This window comes from Muntiacus reevesi, chromosome 11 (genome assembly GCF_963930625.1).
Source record: "Muntiacus reevesi chromosome 11, mMunRee1.1, whole genome shotgun sequence".
Taxonomy (NCBI): Eukaryota; Metazoa; Chordata; class Mammalia; order Artiodactyla; family Cervidae; genus Muntiacus; species Muntiacus reevesi.
This window is the reverse complement of record NC_089259.1, coordinates 52782887-52800973: the sequence shown is the minus strand read 5'-3', so window position 1 is coordinate 52800973 and position 18087 is coordinate 52782887.

Sequence of the window (18087 nt, the reverse complement as noted above, 5' to 3'; positions counted from 1 at the left end):
GCCAACTTTTTCACTCTCTTTCACTTTCATCAAGAGGCCTTTTAGTTCCTCTTCACTTTCTGCCATAAGGTTGGTGTCATCTGCATATCTGAGGTTATTGATATTTCTCCCAGCAATCTTGATTCCAGCTTGTGCTGCTTCCAGCCCAGCATTTGTCATGATGTACTCTGCATAGAAGTTAAATAAGCAGGGTGACAATATACAGCCTTGACGTACTCCTTTTCCTATTTGGAACCAGTCTGTTGCTCCATGTTCAGTTCTAACTGTTGCTTCCTGACTTACATATAGGTTTCTCAAGAGGCAGGTCAGGTGGTCTGGTATTCCCATCTCCTGAAGAATTTTCCACAGTTTATTGTGATCCACACAGTCAAAGGCTTTTGCATAGTCGATAAAGCAGAAATAGATGTTTTTCTGGAACTCTCTTGCTTTTTCGATGATCCAGTGGATGTTGGCAATTTGATCTCTGGTTCCTCTGCCTTTTCTAAAACCAGCTTGAACATCTGGAAGTTCACGGTTCACGTATTGCTGAAGCCTGGCTTGGAGAATTTTGAGCGTTACTTTACTAGCGTGCAAGATGAGTGCAATTGTGCAGTAGTTTGAGCATTCTTTGGCATTGCCTTTCTTAGGGATTGGAATGTAAACTGACCTTTTCCAGTCCTTAGCCACTGCTGAGTTTTCCAAATTTGCTGGCATATTGAGTGTAGCACTTTCACAGCAACATCTTTCAGGATTTGAAATAGCTCAACTGGAATTCCATCACCTCCACCAGCTTTGTTCGTAGTGATGCTTTCTAAGGCCCACTTGAATTCACATTCCAGGATGTCTGGCTCTAGGTGAGTGATCACACCATTGTGATTATCTGGATCGTGAAGATCTTTTTTGTACAGTTCATCTGTGTATTCTTGCCACCTCTTCTTAATATCGTCTGCTTCTGTTATGTCCATACCATTTCTGCCCTTTATCAAGCCCATCTTTGCATGAAATGTTCCCTTGGTATCTCTAATTTTCTTGAAGAGATCTCTAGTCTTTCCCATTCTGTTGTTTTCCTCTATTTCTTTGCATTGATTGCTGAGGAAGGCTTTCTTATCTCTCCTTGCTATTCTTTGGAACTCTGCATTCAAATGGGAATACCTTTCCTTTTCTCCTTTGCTTTTCGCTTCTCTTCTTTTCATAGCTATTTGTAAGGCCTCCTCAGCCAGCCATTTTGCTTGTCTGCATTTCTTTTCCATGGGGATGGTCTTGATTCCTTTCTCCTATACAATGTCATGAACCTCCGTCCATAGTTTTCCAGCCACTCTGTCTATCAGATCTAGTCCCTTAAATCTATTTCTCACTTCCACTGTATAATCATAAGGGATTTGATTTAGGTCATACATGTATGGTCTATTGGTTTTCCCTACTTTCCCTTGTGGTTCATCTGGTAAACAATCTTCCAGCAATGTGGGAGAACTGGGTTCAATCCCTGGGTTGGGAAAATCCCCTGGAGAAGGGAAAGGCTACCCACTCCTGTATTCTGGCCTGGAGAATTCCATGGACTCTAGCCAAACTGTAGACACATCTTTATTCCTTCCTCTGACAACATGGGAGATTAGTTTCAGGTCCCTGAGTTATGGCTCTCTATGTCTGTTTTGGTGTATGTAATGGGGAAGGGAGTGGTGTCTAGGCCTCAATTCTCCAGGTGAAAGCCTGCCCAAGGTTTTGTTTCACATCCGACTGACCCAAAAAAAATATAAGTTCCTTGATTTTGAGGATAGGTAAAGTTCCGTCAAGACAGCTACAGTGGTCATTGCCCTCTTGTTTTAGTTTTCAGTTTCGCTTCAATGTGGTTTCTTGAAAATATTTTCACAAGTTTGGGTACATATTTTAACTATTGCTTTAACTGTTTTGTTGCAGTTGTTTTATATATATACATATATATATATAGCTATTTATAGTTTTGGAAAAAGAAAAATAGAAGTCCTTATATTTCACAAGCAACTATACTTAAAGCTCCTGAGGTCATGGGATGATGGACATTTCGATTTTCAATTAAGAAGTCATTAACATTTTCTCTCTAAAGCTGTTTCCATCAGGAATCTTAAAATATTTCATGAGTTTTTGCAAAAATAATTTTTCAGAAACTGTATCTAGCAATTAATCAAAAGGTCATATACTTAAACTGCTAAGAATCACACCTTTGCAGTTTTATTAAGGGAATGGTTGCATGTTACCAATAATTTAACTGAAAAAACATGCCATTTAAGTTAGTTGAGTATATGGATTTTATTTTTTCACTGTTATTTTGTGTTAGCTTTCTGGAACAACCACATTCTAAAATTGGTTATTCCAGGCCGTGTATATCACATTAAAGCACTATATCACTATAATTGCTGGTGTAACAGCTCTAAATTTCCTGACTCTCTGGACGTAATCATTGGCTTATGTTTGTGAAGAGGTGTGTGTGTGTGTGAGAGTGTATGTGTGTGTCTTTTTCATGAGCCTGGAAAGAAGCTTTGAGACATTTTGTATTCTGAGAATCAAAGAGAGAAATTGGTTAAATTGCTAACAGGAGGAAAACAAGAGAAAAAGAAAATGAAAAGAGGATTGAAATAATTTGGATACTGTCAAGAGAAACTGTACTGGATAGGTTACATAGACAAGGAAGATTTTTATCAACATTACCATAATAGAAGGAGACAGATTGAATGTAACTTTGTTGAAACAAAGGTCAGGAAAGTTTTTCAGCACTAGATGGACAGGTGAAAAATTACTGGAGGACACTGGGGAAGAGGTTGTTGAATGGGATTAAGCCTACTGCTTGCTAATGTTTGCATACTGAAGTTAGACTAAGACCTTTCCTCAGAGCCTAGGAGGGATGCTGTCTTTTTTTTTTTTTTTTTTAATTGTTATTGGAGTATAGATGATTTACAATGTAGTGTTAGTTTCAGGTGTACTACAAAGTGAATACATAAATATACATTTATGTATATGTATATATACATTCTTTTTTAGATTTTTACTATATAGGTTATTACAGAAAATCAATTAGAGTTCCTTGTGCTATATAGTAGGTCCTTATTAGTTATCTGTTTTATGTATAGTAGTGTTTATATGTTAATCCTCGTCTTCAAATTTATCTCTTCCCCCACATTTCCAGTTTGGTAAAAACAAATTTGATTTGAGATCTGTGAGTGTGTTTCTATTTGTACATAAGTTCACTTGTATTATTTCTTATTCCACTTGATAATTTTCTTTCAAGGGACAGCTCACGTCCTGGAGAAAGACAGCTGTGGGTTGAAAAACTGATGAGAGACTGGGGAAAAAACTTACGTTTCAAAGGGACAATGAAAGAATTTACAGTTTTAAGTTTTATAACATTAGTGTTCTAAGAAAAGGCAGGTCAGGGGCCTAGAGTCAGGAAGTTAAAGTTTAGTTCTAAGCCTTCTTATGCCTTGTTGAATGCACAGTACTAGAAGTGAGGGGTAATAAGATTATCCAGAGAGTTCAGAGTTCCCAGCACCTTGCTGAAAATGGAGTGTGACTGCTCAACTTCTTGCGGTAGTCTGCATTCTTCTCTGGAAAGCACACACTAGGACTTCGTGGGGCGGCTCCTCAACTGCAACAGTAAGGAGCAGCAGCAGGAGACAGCTGGACTATGCGATTTGTACTCACTCACTACTTAATAGGGCTTCCCAGATAGCTTAGTTGGTAAAGAAATTGCCTGCAATGCAGGAGACCCCGGTTCAATTCCTGGGTCAGGAAGATCTGCTAGAGAAGGGATAGGCTATCCACTCCAGTATTCTTGGGCTTCCCTCATGGCTCAGCTAGTAAAGAATCCGCCTGCAATGTGGGAGCCCTGGGTTCTATTCCTGGGTTGGGAGATCCCCTGGAGAAGGGAATGGCTACCCACTCCAGTATTCTGGCCTGGAGAATTCAATGGACTGTATAGTCCATGGGGTTGCAAAGAGTCAGACATAATTGGGTGACTTTCACTTTCACTACTTAATACTTTAAGTACCCAACAACTTTGAATGATTGGAGGAGAAAATATAGAATTCCAAGAGAGAATTATTTGGCTCCTTATCTAAAAAGAAATGATAAAAACTGTCTGGGGAGGGAAATAGAAATGAGTTGTGATATTTATACCTAATTACAGTGAGGAGATCCAATCAGTCCATCCTAAAGGAGATCAGTCCTGGGTGTTCATGGTAGGACTGATGTTGAAGCTGAAACTCCAATACTTTGGCCACCTGATGCGAAGAGCTGACTCATTTGAAAAGACCCTGATGCTGGGAAAGATTGAGGGCAGGAGGAGAAGGGGATGAAAGAGGATGAGATGGTTGGATGGCATCACTGACTCAATGGACATGGGTTTCGGTGGACTCCGGGAGTTTTTTATAGACAAGAGAGGCCTGGCGTGCTGTGGTTCATGGGGTCACAAAGAGTCAGATACAACTGAGTGACTGAACTGAACTGAACAGTGTCCATGGTTTTGCTGTTTGTTTTCATATTCTTTTTGCCAAGTTATCCCCCCAGATTGTCAGTGTTCAAGTTCTTTATATGTATAGAACTTCTTAAGGCTGACTTAATTTGACTATCTTAATATTTAAAGGGAAATAGTTATTTTTGAATTACATAAGTAAAATTTATTTTTTATTTTTAAAGGAAAACACTTTTATTAAATACTTCAGAGCAGATGACATGGAAAGTGTTTTAGTTCCATAGGTTGATTAAGAAAGTGAGACTGATGTGACACCATGAGAAAAAGTACTGTTTTGCAACAGACCTATCCTTTGGAGAATGCATCATTGATTATTAATTTCTGTATTACATCAAGAGTTGCTCAAGGATGGAAGATTTCATAGAACTAGAAAGAATATGAGTTATCATGCCTCACAGGTGTATAAACTGTAAAATTCAAAGGTCAGTGTCCCGGGTATGCATTTATTTTTTTACTTATTTTTTTATTGTTAGGAGTATATGTTTCATGACTACAGTTTTAGAGTAACACTACATTGAAAGTGAAGTGAAAGTGTTAATGGCTCAGTTGTGTCTGACTCTGCGATCCCATGGACTGTAGCCCACCAAGGTCCTCTGTGGAATTCTCCAGACAAGAATACTGGAATGGGTAGCCCTTCTCTTCTCCAGGTGATCTTCCTGACCCAGGGATCGAAACCTGGGTCTCCTGCATTGCAGGCAGATTTTTTACTGTGTCTGTGCCTCTAGGGAAGTCCAATACTATGTTAGTCATGCTATCAAAAGAAGAGATTATGATTAAAACTCTGTATTATACAGGAAAACTGACTGATAAAAATACGGTTTCAAATCTGTTATCTAATTGAGAAGAAATATAACATTTGCAAGTAAATTATGCATTTTTTGTGGTTCTACATGAATTAGCCCTGAAGAAATCTGCAATATCAAATAATTGTTTTAAATTATTATCAAAAGATTTTTAGAACCAATTAACTGGGTAGATATTCTAAAAATTCATTCAGGTACATAAAAAATGTTAAGATCACAACTGGTAGAAACATTCTTAGCTTTACTAGTTGCAAACTTTGGTGAAAAAAGTCATACATTTTCTCAAAAGACTAAATTAAAATATATGGAAAATTAATTCTCAGAAGGATATGAGAAAGAAAGAATAAAGTAAACATGTATTATAGTTAGGTTGGTATAACAGATATCATGGATTATAAGAAATTATACCATAAAAACACACCAACACTAAGAGAGGTAATTACTTTCTTCCTCATCACTGCTGGCACAAGTTACACTTTTTCACCTCTTCCTCACTGGGCACCACTATTCAGTTTGTTTCGCTAATATTTTTCAATTCAGGGCCTCTGAATATTTAAGTGATTCAAGACAGTCCTCAGGATTTCTCTATTCTCAATGTGATCTCTTGAGTTTCCATGTTCTAAACTCTCTCAATTTGCTAATGACTCTCACATTTGCACTTCCAGCTCTTATGTCTCATCAGATTTTATTTTGATCCACTGCTCATAAAACATCAACTATCTAATAGGAACCACATCAAAAAAAGCTTTTAATTATCCTCCACAAACTCTCTTCTCCCTTGTCATTGCTGATCTCAGTAAGAAATCTAATCCACTATTTATTCCATCACTCCAGAGTAATACTTAACTGATCTCTCTTCCCCTCTCTGTCTCACTCAGTCACACACTTTCATCACTTGTTGACAAAGCTAAAAAATTAATCCCCATTCCTCCTATAGGATTTTACTCTGGCTACTTATCTCGTGTCATTTTCTCCCCTGTTTTCTTCACTCATTCTCTTTCAGTCTAATCAACATCTTTATTGTCCTTCTAACTTACAACAAACACAAGTTTAGAGATGTTCTACTTTTTGTTTTCTGGGATATAGTTCTTTCAGATATTTTACAGTATGACTTCTTATGTTATTCGAGTCTCTGATCTGTTAGGCAACTCCTTAGAGATGCCTTCTCTGCCTTTCCTATCCAAAATAACCCTCCTATTGTGATTTTTGGCTTTTTATTTAATGTTATAAATTACTTATTTAATGCTGCTCATGTAAGTGCTATGAATCTGTGATAACTCTCTTGCATTTTATTGTATTTTTGTTTCTTTTGTCTGTTGGTTTTGCTTCTCTTTCTCCTTTAGAATGCAAGCTCTAAGATCCAGAACTTACTAGTGTTCTCAGTTGCCAAAAATGTGTCTGGTGAACTTAGTTGTGCCGTTAATGTTTGTCGAATGAATAGTTGCAGAGAGAATGGTACAATATGAAAAAGAAATTTACTTATGGATGTATAAAACCTAATACTCTATCTACTGTAATTAGTTCTGTATAAATGCTAAATTGCTTCAGTTGTGTCCTACTCTGCAACCTTATGGATTGTAGCCTGCCAGGGCCTCTGTCCATGGGATTCTCTAGGCAAGAATGCTGGAGTGGGTTGCCATGCCCTCCTCCAGGGAAATTTCCCTACCTAGGGTCCATCTCTTATTTCTCCTGAATTGCCCGGTTGGTATTTTACCACTAGCACCACCTGGGGTGTCCTGTAATTGACTGTAGGTTAAGATATGGCAATGGCACCTCACTTCAGTACTCTTGCCTGGAAAATCACATGGATGGAGGAGCCTGGTGGGCTGCAGTCCATCGGGTCGCTAAGAGTCGGACACGACTGAACGACTTCACTTTCACTTTTTACTTTCATGCATTGGAGAAGGAAATGGCAACCCACTCCAGTGTTCTTGCCTGGAGAATCCCAGGGACAGCGGAGCCTGGTGGGCTGCCATCTATGGGGTCGCACAGAGTTGGACATGACTGAAGCAACTTAGCAGCAGCAGAAGATATATCATCATAAAGAAGGACTTCTAAATGTATTCTTTCTGTATAGATTGAGACTTATTTCACACTTTGCATTTAAATAGGCCTATAACCAATTATTCATTGTTTACCTACCTTTCTCTTTTGCTTGCTGATTTGTAAGCCTTCCTTATGTATGAAGAATATAACTTTTTACTAATCACATGTATTATAAATACATTTATCACTTTGTCCTTTGCATTTTAATTTTTATATAAATTTTATATATAAAAATGCAATATAGTCAGAATGCATTTTTTTTTTCCTTTAATGGCCTATGCTTTTTTATGACTAGTTTAGAAAACCTGTCCCAACTCAAAGGTTACTATTTTTTTTTAAACCTCCATATTTTTCCTTCTTGTAATTTTTTTGGTTACTTATGTTAAAGCTTTGACACATTTGGTTTTATTTTTAATGTAAGGAATGAAGAAGAGCGTCTTGTTTTTCCTATCTACCTGCTTTGTCCCATATAATTTCCTCCCAATTCTTTTTCTTAATTTCATTTTTGTTTCTGGATTCTTGACCCTGAAATCACTTCTATTAATATCTGCCTACTGTATTAGAAACAAGAATAGTAACATTAAATTGGAGGGTTGTTTTTAATAAAAGGTAGAATTTGAAGTGGGTTTCAGAGTTCATTTTATGATGCAAAGAAAAATAGGGAAAATTGTCAAATATTGTACTTACAGCCTTCAACCTAAAAGTTTAGTCTAACATGAAATATTTACAGGTAGAATGAAGGAGCACATATTGCAATACCTTTACCAGTAGAGTTCATTGCTTTGTGCCGTCTTTTGAAATGTCTGAGTGAAAATATTTACATATTACTATACAAAAAATTACATTTATAGTTCTATGTGGGATTTGGAACCCTTCCTTCTAGATTTGGTTCTAAATCTACAACCAAACTGGTGAATAATCAGTTTTCTATAATTTCTCCCTTCCTCGTCTCTCCATAGGTATTCACTGAGGATTCTTTAGTAGATTTGAGCTTTGTGTCAGTTATAAAAGTATGAGAAATGCTATTAATGGGTAGGAGAGAATCCATTCAGCTCTGCAAACTGGATTGCAAATAAGATCACTGAAAACAACCTCCCTAGTGACCTCATTTTGGGTGGTTTGCCTTGTTTTTATAAAAGAATGTACTTGAAAGAAAAGGAAGCCAGAATCTCAGGAGATAATGAGATAGAACCAAGTGAAGATCTGTGGAGTGAAAGGAATTGGTTATCATGAAAAAAGAATGATGTTCTGACAGGAATATAGTAGATTATTTATTGGAAAAACCCAACCAGTGTTATACATTTTATAGTGAAATGTATTCTTTTCTTTTTAATAGGATTAGAAATGTCTTTAGGTCTTCATAACATATAAACATACATACTAAAACATTGCATTTCATGAACTTCAATGTCTAAGTTGTTTCCAGGAAAATGTATTTGCTCACACATTATTTCACTGTGGAGCAGTGCCTTCGTGTGCCTGTGAGGTGCAGCCTTGAAAATATCCTTATCCTTACTAAATTAGCCTATTAAAAAGGATAAATCATTGTCAATGCTTAGACATTTCGCCATAATCATTTCCTTGCTGATTCCTTAATTTCTCCCACAGTTTTAGAGAGGAGAATTATTTTATTATTTTTGCTTTTATTATCCCAGCTTTTTGTTTGTTTGAGGTGGGCCAGTGGTGCCTATGTGAGGTTTCTGTTTGTAAGAATATTTTTGTGTGGGTATCCAATCTCTACTACAGTCATCAGATCTAGTCAAAAAGAACGTTGAAAATATTAGTCAATGCAAATCCTGCCATCTTTGGGAATATGGTCATAACCAGAGGTGTTAGTGGAAGGAAATCTGGAGGCCCTTTGTCCTGTGGGCCTCAGTTCTTGGTAAGGAACTGATCACTAAAAGAACAGATCACTAAAATTAGGCAGACTGAGTGACTGATCACACACAAAGAAAAAATAGAACACCTCTAGAGAGAGGTGGGCCATGCCCAGAGGAGACAAATGACCCTGGAGGGCGGGTACAGAGTTTTTAAGGCAGGGTCATTTGCATAATCCAGGGGATCTTTGATTGACAGCTGTAGGTTATATAACAAGATGCTCTACCTCACATGTCCTTCTCATAATTCAGTCTATTATAATTAGATGTATTCATGGAATATTTATGAACAGTTGAGTCCAGTGGCTGCCAAAGATTTCCTTAATACAGGATAGTGTAAAGTATCCCCTGGAGAAGTGATAGGCTACCCACTCCACTCTTCATGGGCTCCCCTGTTGGCTCAGACTGTTAAGAATCTGCCTGCAATGTGAGAGACCTGGGTTCGCTCCCTGAGTTGGGAAGATCCCCTGGAGGAGGGCATGGCAACCCACTCCAGTACTCTTGCCTGGAGAACCCCCATGAACAGAGGAGCCTGGTGGGCTGCAGACCATGGGGTCACAGAGAGTCAGACACAATTGAGTGACTCAGCACAGCACAGAGTAAGGTGTGTGCACGTGCCAGAGTAGGGCAAGTCCAACCACTTGTCTGCTGGGGAGTTTTTATGCTCCCCTGATTATTTTTAGGTAATACTGGTGGAAGTATTAGGAGCAGGGCTGGTCAATTGCTTGGTGGGATTAGGCAGCTATTGGATGGTTAGCTGAAGGGGTCACCTCTCATTGCTCACAACTAACTTCCTGCCTATCAGAGGGGTCTTCAAGGACCAAGGAGCTGAGACTTGTCTCCTTGTAAGTAAGAAAACTGAGGCCCAGAGGCCAGAACTGACTTGATCAAAGTCACAGAGCCAGTTCATATCAGAACCAAGACCAGAACACATGGTCCTTAGCCCTAACGATGTGCTTAAAAGAAAAGGACATCCAAGTTATCTTCTAGCCCAACTACTCTGGTCCTGTAACACAATTTCTCCTTTTGTCCTTCTGCTAGAATAGACCTCAGTTGATTATACAAATCACCAGTGACCTCCTGCTCTTTGATCAAACATGCCAGGTCTCCCTTCTGTACCTGTCATCTGCTCCTGACTCTCTGGCTCACCTTTTCTGTGGCAGCATGAACCCCTCCTCCCTATTTTCCACACATTTCATTCTGTCTCCCTTATAAAAGGGGAAAAAAAGTAACACATTTACAGCTATATATGGTAAGGTGGTCTGCCTCCTGGGAAATCTGTATGCAGGTCAAGTAGCAACAGTTACAACAGACTAGTTCCAGATTGGGAAAGGAGTACATCAAGGCTGTATATTGTCACCCTAATTATTTAAATTATATGCAGAGTACATCATACAAAATGCCAGGCTGGATGAAGCACAAGCTGGAATCAAGATTGCCAAGAAATATATCTATAACCTCAGATACACAGATGACACCACCCTTATGGCAGAAAGTGAGGGAGAACTAAAGAGTCTCGTGATGAAAATAAAAGAGAAGAATGAAAAATTTGGCTTAAAACTAAACATTAAAAAAACTAAGATCTTGGCATCTGGTCCCATCACTTCATGGCAAATAGATGGGGAAAGAATGGAAATAGTGAGAGACTTCATTTTTCTCGGCTCCAAAGTCTGTGGATGGTAACTGCAGGCATGGAATTAAAAGATGCTTGCTCCTTGGAAGAAAAGTGAAAGGGAAAGTGAAGTCGCTCAGTCGTATCCGACTCTTTGTGACCCCATGGACCATAATCTACCAGGATCCTTAGTCCATGGGATTTTCCAGGCAAGAGTACTGGAGTGGGTTGCCATTTCCTTCTCCAGGGGATCTTCCCGACCCAGGGATCAAACCCTGGTCTCCTGCTTTGTAGGCAGACGCTTTACCAACTGAGAATACCTAGATAGCATAAAAGCAGAGACATTACTTGGCAAAAGAAGGTCCATCTAGTCAAAGCTATTGTTTTTCCAGTAGTCATGTATGGATGTGAGAGTTGGACTATAAGGAAGGCTGAATGCCAAGAATTGATGCTTTTGAGCTGTGGTGTTGAAGACTCTTGAGAGTTTCATGGACTGCAAGAAGATCCAACCAGTCCATCCTAAAGGAAATCACTCCTGAATATCCATTAGGACTGTTGATGAAGCTGAAACTCCAGTACTTTGGCCACCTGATGTGAAGAACTACTCATTGGAAAAGACCCTGAGCTGGGAAAGATTGAAGGCAGGAGAAGAAGGGAATGACAGAGGATGAGACAGTTGGATGGGATCACTCACTCAATGGACATGAATTTGAGCAAGTTCTGGGAGTTGGTGATGGACAGGGAAGCCTGGCATGCTACAGTCCATGGGGTCACAGAGTCGGACATGACTGAGCGACTGAACTGAACTGATGGCCAAAACATTCTTTCAGTTTTTAAGTAAAAATAAAAGACAAATTTTTCATTTTCACCTAGAACTTTATTGAATAATGCATATATCGTTTTGTTTCTCTGTCATTTTTCAGGCAACTTCATATTTCCACCTTCAGAAAAAATAAAATTTTTTAAAGCTTTTTGAGCAAAGAACTATTCCAGGTACCTTTTACAGTCTTCCATGGGATTTGAATTTTTTCCAGTAAGAGAATGGCTATGGGAAGGTGCAATGTCTGGTGAAGTAATAAAACATTATATGCCTAAAATGTTGCTTTCTATTTTTTTTTACTTCAATATAAAAATAGCTACACCAAAGTCCACCAATTTTAATTTTTTTAAAAAATGCTCACTGACACGACTGCTCTCACAATACTGTCTAACAAAATTGTTTTGGATGAAGTTAAAGAAACTAAGCTCTACTAAAACCATCTTATGGAAAAAAACTGAGTGAACATTTTGGCCAAGTCAATAAATTAATATACATAGATGGTTGAAATTATTTATAATTTTATAATTATTTAGAAATTATTAATCATGAACACTGACAGTATTTTGAAATGCTGAAAAACAGAGAAAGAGGTATTCAAGTGACTATAATAAAAGAGACAAAAAATAATATAGATGGTTTAATATTTTGGATAAATAGTCCTTTTCCAGTAGTTTCACACGGAAATATCATTTTTAAAAATATCAACAAAAGAAGTAAATGAACACCTGCTTGTTTACTCAGTGACAAAAAACTCACCATTAATCTAATAAACTGTAGTTCCCTAGGCTGGAAAACTTATTTAAAATCTCTCTGAGGCAAATATCTTTTCATGTTCATAAATCACTTTCTTTTGAACTCCATTTGAACTCAAATTAGCATAAAAATATTGAGATGAACACTGTTTTATGACTTTCATGTGTGAAGTGTCTTATCTGGATATTTCAATTTGATTGTCATTTCATACACTTGTATTTTAGTAGCATTTGACATAATTTTAATCAACAGTAGAACTATGAGCCATTTTTTCACCTGAGTTTTGGGTTTTGATCAGTTTGTTGTGTTTTTTCTTTAAAGATATGCAAGAGGATTGAGCTTTCTTGAGTCCTTCAGATTTTTATTCTCAGTATTATGATAGTTGTTAAGTTTCTCAATGTTACTTGTAAACTACAAATATTCGCGTAATTTTTATTTGAATCATAATAGATCATAATAGATTATGAATAGATTATCATAATAGATTATCACATAATAGATTATCACTTCATAATAGATTATCACATGTATGTAGAGAATGAAAATTGCAATGTATGTGTTTCTGATAGATTATTATTTGAATCAAATGCTGAAATTAGGAGAATATGCTTATTTCCACTTTATACAGCACCAATTTATATTAAAAACTAATACAGCAAAAATTTTATTCTTTGTGTTTTTGAAATTAAATTATAATTTATTGAGATAAATGGGTTCATACCATATTGCATACATGTGCACACATGGAGATATATATAAACTACATATATTTGTAATGGCTGAACGAAAGTGACTAGGATCAGTGGTGTAACAATACAAGATATTTCCTTTAAAAATAAATGATGTTATTTGTTACAAATGTTATATATAATTTCATATATGTAACTATAATTATATATAAAATTTAAAATATATGTACATGGATATGTATCAATTAATGATGCATGTAGTATTTAAAAATAAGTCATCATTGTGAACCACAGATGCATTCAGTGAAGTCATTTTGTGACTTTCATTTGGATAAAACATATTCACAAAGTGGTTTCAGAACTGGCTTAGTTGCAGAAACTTGGATTACACCACATTTTCTCTGAAACTTGAGTGAGCAGTAATGGCTGCCTTGGTGCTTCACTCCTGAGGTTCATTTATATTTTTCTGTGACTGCAGTATTAATTCTTAGAGACACCTGGCTCAGCTGTCTTCATCGGTTTAAATAGACATTACATCATCAATTTTCAAATCACAATAAATCAAGTATAGCTGTTGTTGAAAATCCATCTCTCTTCAGTCTCAGCTGTTAGAGTTATACATTCTGCATGAAATTTTAAATGAATCCATGGATTAAAAAATGGGTGTGTTAACCTCAGTATAGATGAATATTTTTAACATCATGGTGACTAGGACTTATAGAAAGTTAATTAAAGAAAGCAGTTGTAGTCACAGTCTTTGTATTATGTTATACATGTTGATGAACTATAAGATTTATAGAATTTCTTTTGATATTTGATACTCATACTGATTGTTGTATATTATAGGTGATTAGAACACAAATCTAAAAGTTTAATAGTAAATGTATAGTGTTTTCTTATTTGGTGATACAGCATGCTAAAATCACCAAATTACTACCTTAAAATCATTTTTTATTACTAATATGTTTACAGGATCTGTGGGGTCACGAAGAGTTGGACACAACTGAGCGACTTACTGAACTGAACACCTTCTTTACTCTCTCTGTCTCTCTCACACACACACATACACACGCACAAATGCATATAGACGCAAACACACCATATCACACATTTTATTTTTCAAAATGTGGTATTTTTTTAAAAAAAGAGACTCATACTCTAGACATTTATATGAAATTCATTTGTGTTACCTGACACTATACTAAATATATTTAAAACTCAGTCTAATTCTATTGATTAGAAATATATTAAGAAATCTATTAAATACTTGTATATCTAAATGTACACATATCTAAATGTAGACATGTGTATATTGTGTATGTATATATGTATAATTATATAAATGATTTTATGTAAATAAGCTTATACTATGTGATGACATACTGCATTTTCTTAGAACATGTATTTTCATCCTTATATTAAGCTGTCTCCCATTTCTTCGTATTTTCTTGACTCCTCTTACTCACCATTCCCTGCTACCCCTATCGGATGGTTATCTTTCTATGCTCTTTCTATACCCTTACAACTGCTGATTCCAAGGGAGAAGCTCAGATCTGCATTTATCATACAGATCTGGATAAGAGACTACCAGTGAAAGGCTCTTGCATACTATTTGAAAGAGTGAAGAATAACAGAGGCCATTATTCTTTAGATGCAGGTGTAGAAAGACTTGTAGAAAGGCATAAAATGCACAGCTGCTTCCTCCTGAGTGTTTGTGGACCACCAGCTAGGGGATTCAGACTCATAAAGTACTAGCAGCTTCTCTGATTGTGTAAGTCCCTTACTGACTTTATTGTAATACTTTGTATATGGAATCTACAGAGTATCTTATGTTTTCAACACACACACAAACATACACACAGGAATTTCATCATTGTTAGTTTTAAAATATGTATTACCAGCATGGGTTAGATTATAGCACTTCTCTTTATCTTATTTTTCTCACTAAGCCATTCCTCGTAAAAATCCTTCAAGTCACTTGTTTGAGCTTTAATGTAAGAACTACCGTGTACAATATAGTTATAACATAATGTAGTCACTCATCCCTGTATTAAAGGGTATTTATTTTCATTCACTTTTTTTTAAATAGTTATTCAAAATTGCACGTTGATCATCATTATACATATGCTTGCATCTTTGTCTTTTGAATTCTATGAATACGTCCCAAATAATGGATACATGGTATGTATATATGTATGAGGGTTTTGTGGGGTTTTCTGTATTTTAATAGATGTTGCAAGGTTATTTCCATAAAAGTATAATCTTTCAAATAAACACCAGCTATCAATGAAGTGCATATGTTTCTTTATTCCCACATTCATTACTAGCTTTTCTGTTTTAACTTTACCCAGTAAGTATAATGGATGTGATTGATATCTCATCCTCAGTTTATTTCTATGACTAATTGTTACTCTGAATACATTTTAATAGTTAGCAATTTGTCTGTTCAGTGAAATTTCTCTATATTATTTTTCCTTCTGTGTTTTTTCTTTTTGGTGAATATTTAAAACATTTTTTATGATAGTTTTAAATATAATCCTTCATCCTCAACTAGCATGGCAATTTGTAAACTAAAGTATTTGATTTTGTTTTTTTTTCATGTTCTGCTCTAGATAACCATGAATATAAACTTATTTATTTATACTATTTTTTTTTTTCTTTTCCAGCTTCTGGATTATCACAGATAAGGTCTTCACTACCCTGAGACTGGGTAAGTCATCCTTTAAAGCTTTTTAATGTTTAATGTTATATTGATTTTCAGCTTGTAAATAGATCTTTTGGAAAGTAGAAATGTGATATTAACACACCAAGAAAGTTGAAATAAGGTATGGTGTAAGGACAAGATACAATGAATATCTTCATAGAAACACACAGGTCTTAGCTATTCATATACAGAATTATATTCATATAGAGAATACAGTATCTGCTTGTTATCATGAAAATATCTTGAAAATATAAAATATGAAATTTCTAGTAACTGCATTGTTGAAAGTGAAAGTGCTCTTTGTGACCCCAGGGGTTATAACCAGGCTTCTCTGTCCGTGGAATTCTCCAGCCAAGAATACTGGAGTGGGTAGTCATTCCCTTCTCCAGGGGATCTTCCCAACTCAGGGATTGAACTCATGTCTCCCTGCACTGCAGGCAGATTCTTTACCATCTGAGCCACCAGGGAAGCCCAGTAACTATAGAGGAACACACAATTCTCCTGGATAAAACATTTACCAATAAAACCTAATACAAATAGAGTATGTACGACTTTGATGGGTAAAGTGAGTGTAGAGGAGAGAAAAGGATACATATCTGATTGGGAAGATTAGTGTAAATTTTATATCAGGCTTTATTTTAAATGACATTATGTATATGTAAATGATATTATTTATATGTGTGTGTTTGTATGTACATGCATAGCACACAGAGGCACAACAGCGTGTGTTTAGATAATGAGAACTCAATTGTAGTTGATGACTGCAAAAAAAGTTTGATTTTAGATTGAGATTTCCTAATAGAATATATGTTATGAAAAATAAATTTCTCTTACCTCCTTTTCTTAACCTGAAAACAGTATTTCACACTAGAGCTATTTGATTTTCCAGGTTTAAAATTGATGTCACCAATTACTCAATTTCAGATGATTTAGAAAATATTTGCTTTTAGATATAGTTCTAAACATAATTCTCTTTAAAATATTACTTAAATAATTAAATCAAAATGAGTATTAGTTATTGGTGCAATAAAAGTAGATAGCTCTTTGTATTTATTTTTAAAATATTGAATCGTCCTTTCAAATACAACATAAATATAAGCTTTACTAATATGCATGTTATAAAATTGAATGGGAAAACTATATTGCATTGCATATTGATGCTCTAGGAAGTAATTTACATATAGAATTTTTCCAAATATAACCATGTAATTATTGTTTTAAATATATGATATATTTTAAATGTGATTTGGCTTGATCAACATCAAAGACAAATATGCATATATTTACCATTCAGATATTTACATGCAGAATTAAGTTATGATATTAACTTTTGCAATGTTATGCATTTTATCCATTCTCCAATAAGATTAAATGTTAGCATAAAATTTAGGCTAATATTTGGAGAAAATGACTGGTGAAAAGTCTTCTAATTAGCTGTGTCCAGTTTAATATATTTTAATATAAATAAGCAAAGTACTTTGATCTGTCACTGAAATTGAAAGTGAAAACGAAAGTTCTGCAAATTAGTTCTAATTTTAAAAGGTTTCAAGAACTTTATTAGATGATTCCAAAGAACGCAAATTTGATTTCAGGTTCTAGGAATTATATTAAGTTTGTGCACACTGAAAATGTCCACAGAATAATTAAAACACTAGGTTTTGTTTTTATAGACTATAATAGAGTAAAATATGCATGCTAATTTGGAAGGCTGATTAACCAATTCTGTTTCATTTTTGATTATTTGAACACCAAGTAGAAACACAGGTCCTGGACACAGAACTAAGGTCAACATGACTTTTCTGCTGATTATAAAAGATTAAAAGCTAAAAAGAAAATAGTTTTTTGTCAACCCTATGAGAAAAGATATAAATTTCATTGATTTATAATAAAACATTTCACTTGACTATGTCACCTTAATAGTTTGCCACTATTTTCCCATATTAACATACAGAAAATTATGTGTTACTCTCTACCTTTGTGTACTATTAGTTTCTAAATTTATGTAACTACATTAATGATAGAATTAGCATTAGACAAATTGTATTAATGTAAAATATTAGATAAATAGAAAATCAGTATTGAAATTTTATGTACTTAATGAAGACCTACTGAACGAAATTATATTTTTCCTCTAGTGAAAAATTCCCTTCAGTTATAGTCCCACTTTTTCTTTAATTATCATGCAAAAAAAATTTTTTTAATCTTTATCATTGTAACAAAGTTCATACTGAACAGCAACAGAAATTATTCTAGCCTAATTAAGCTGAAGGTTTATGTATTAATGGATATAAGGTAAAGTGGAG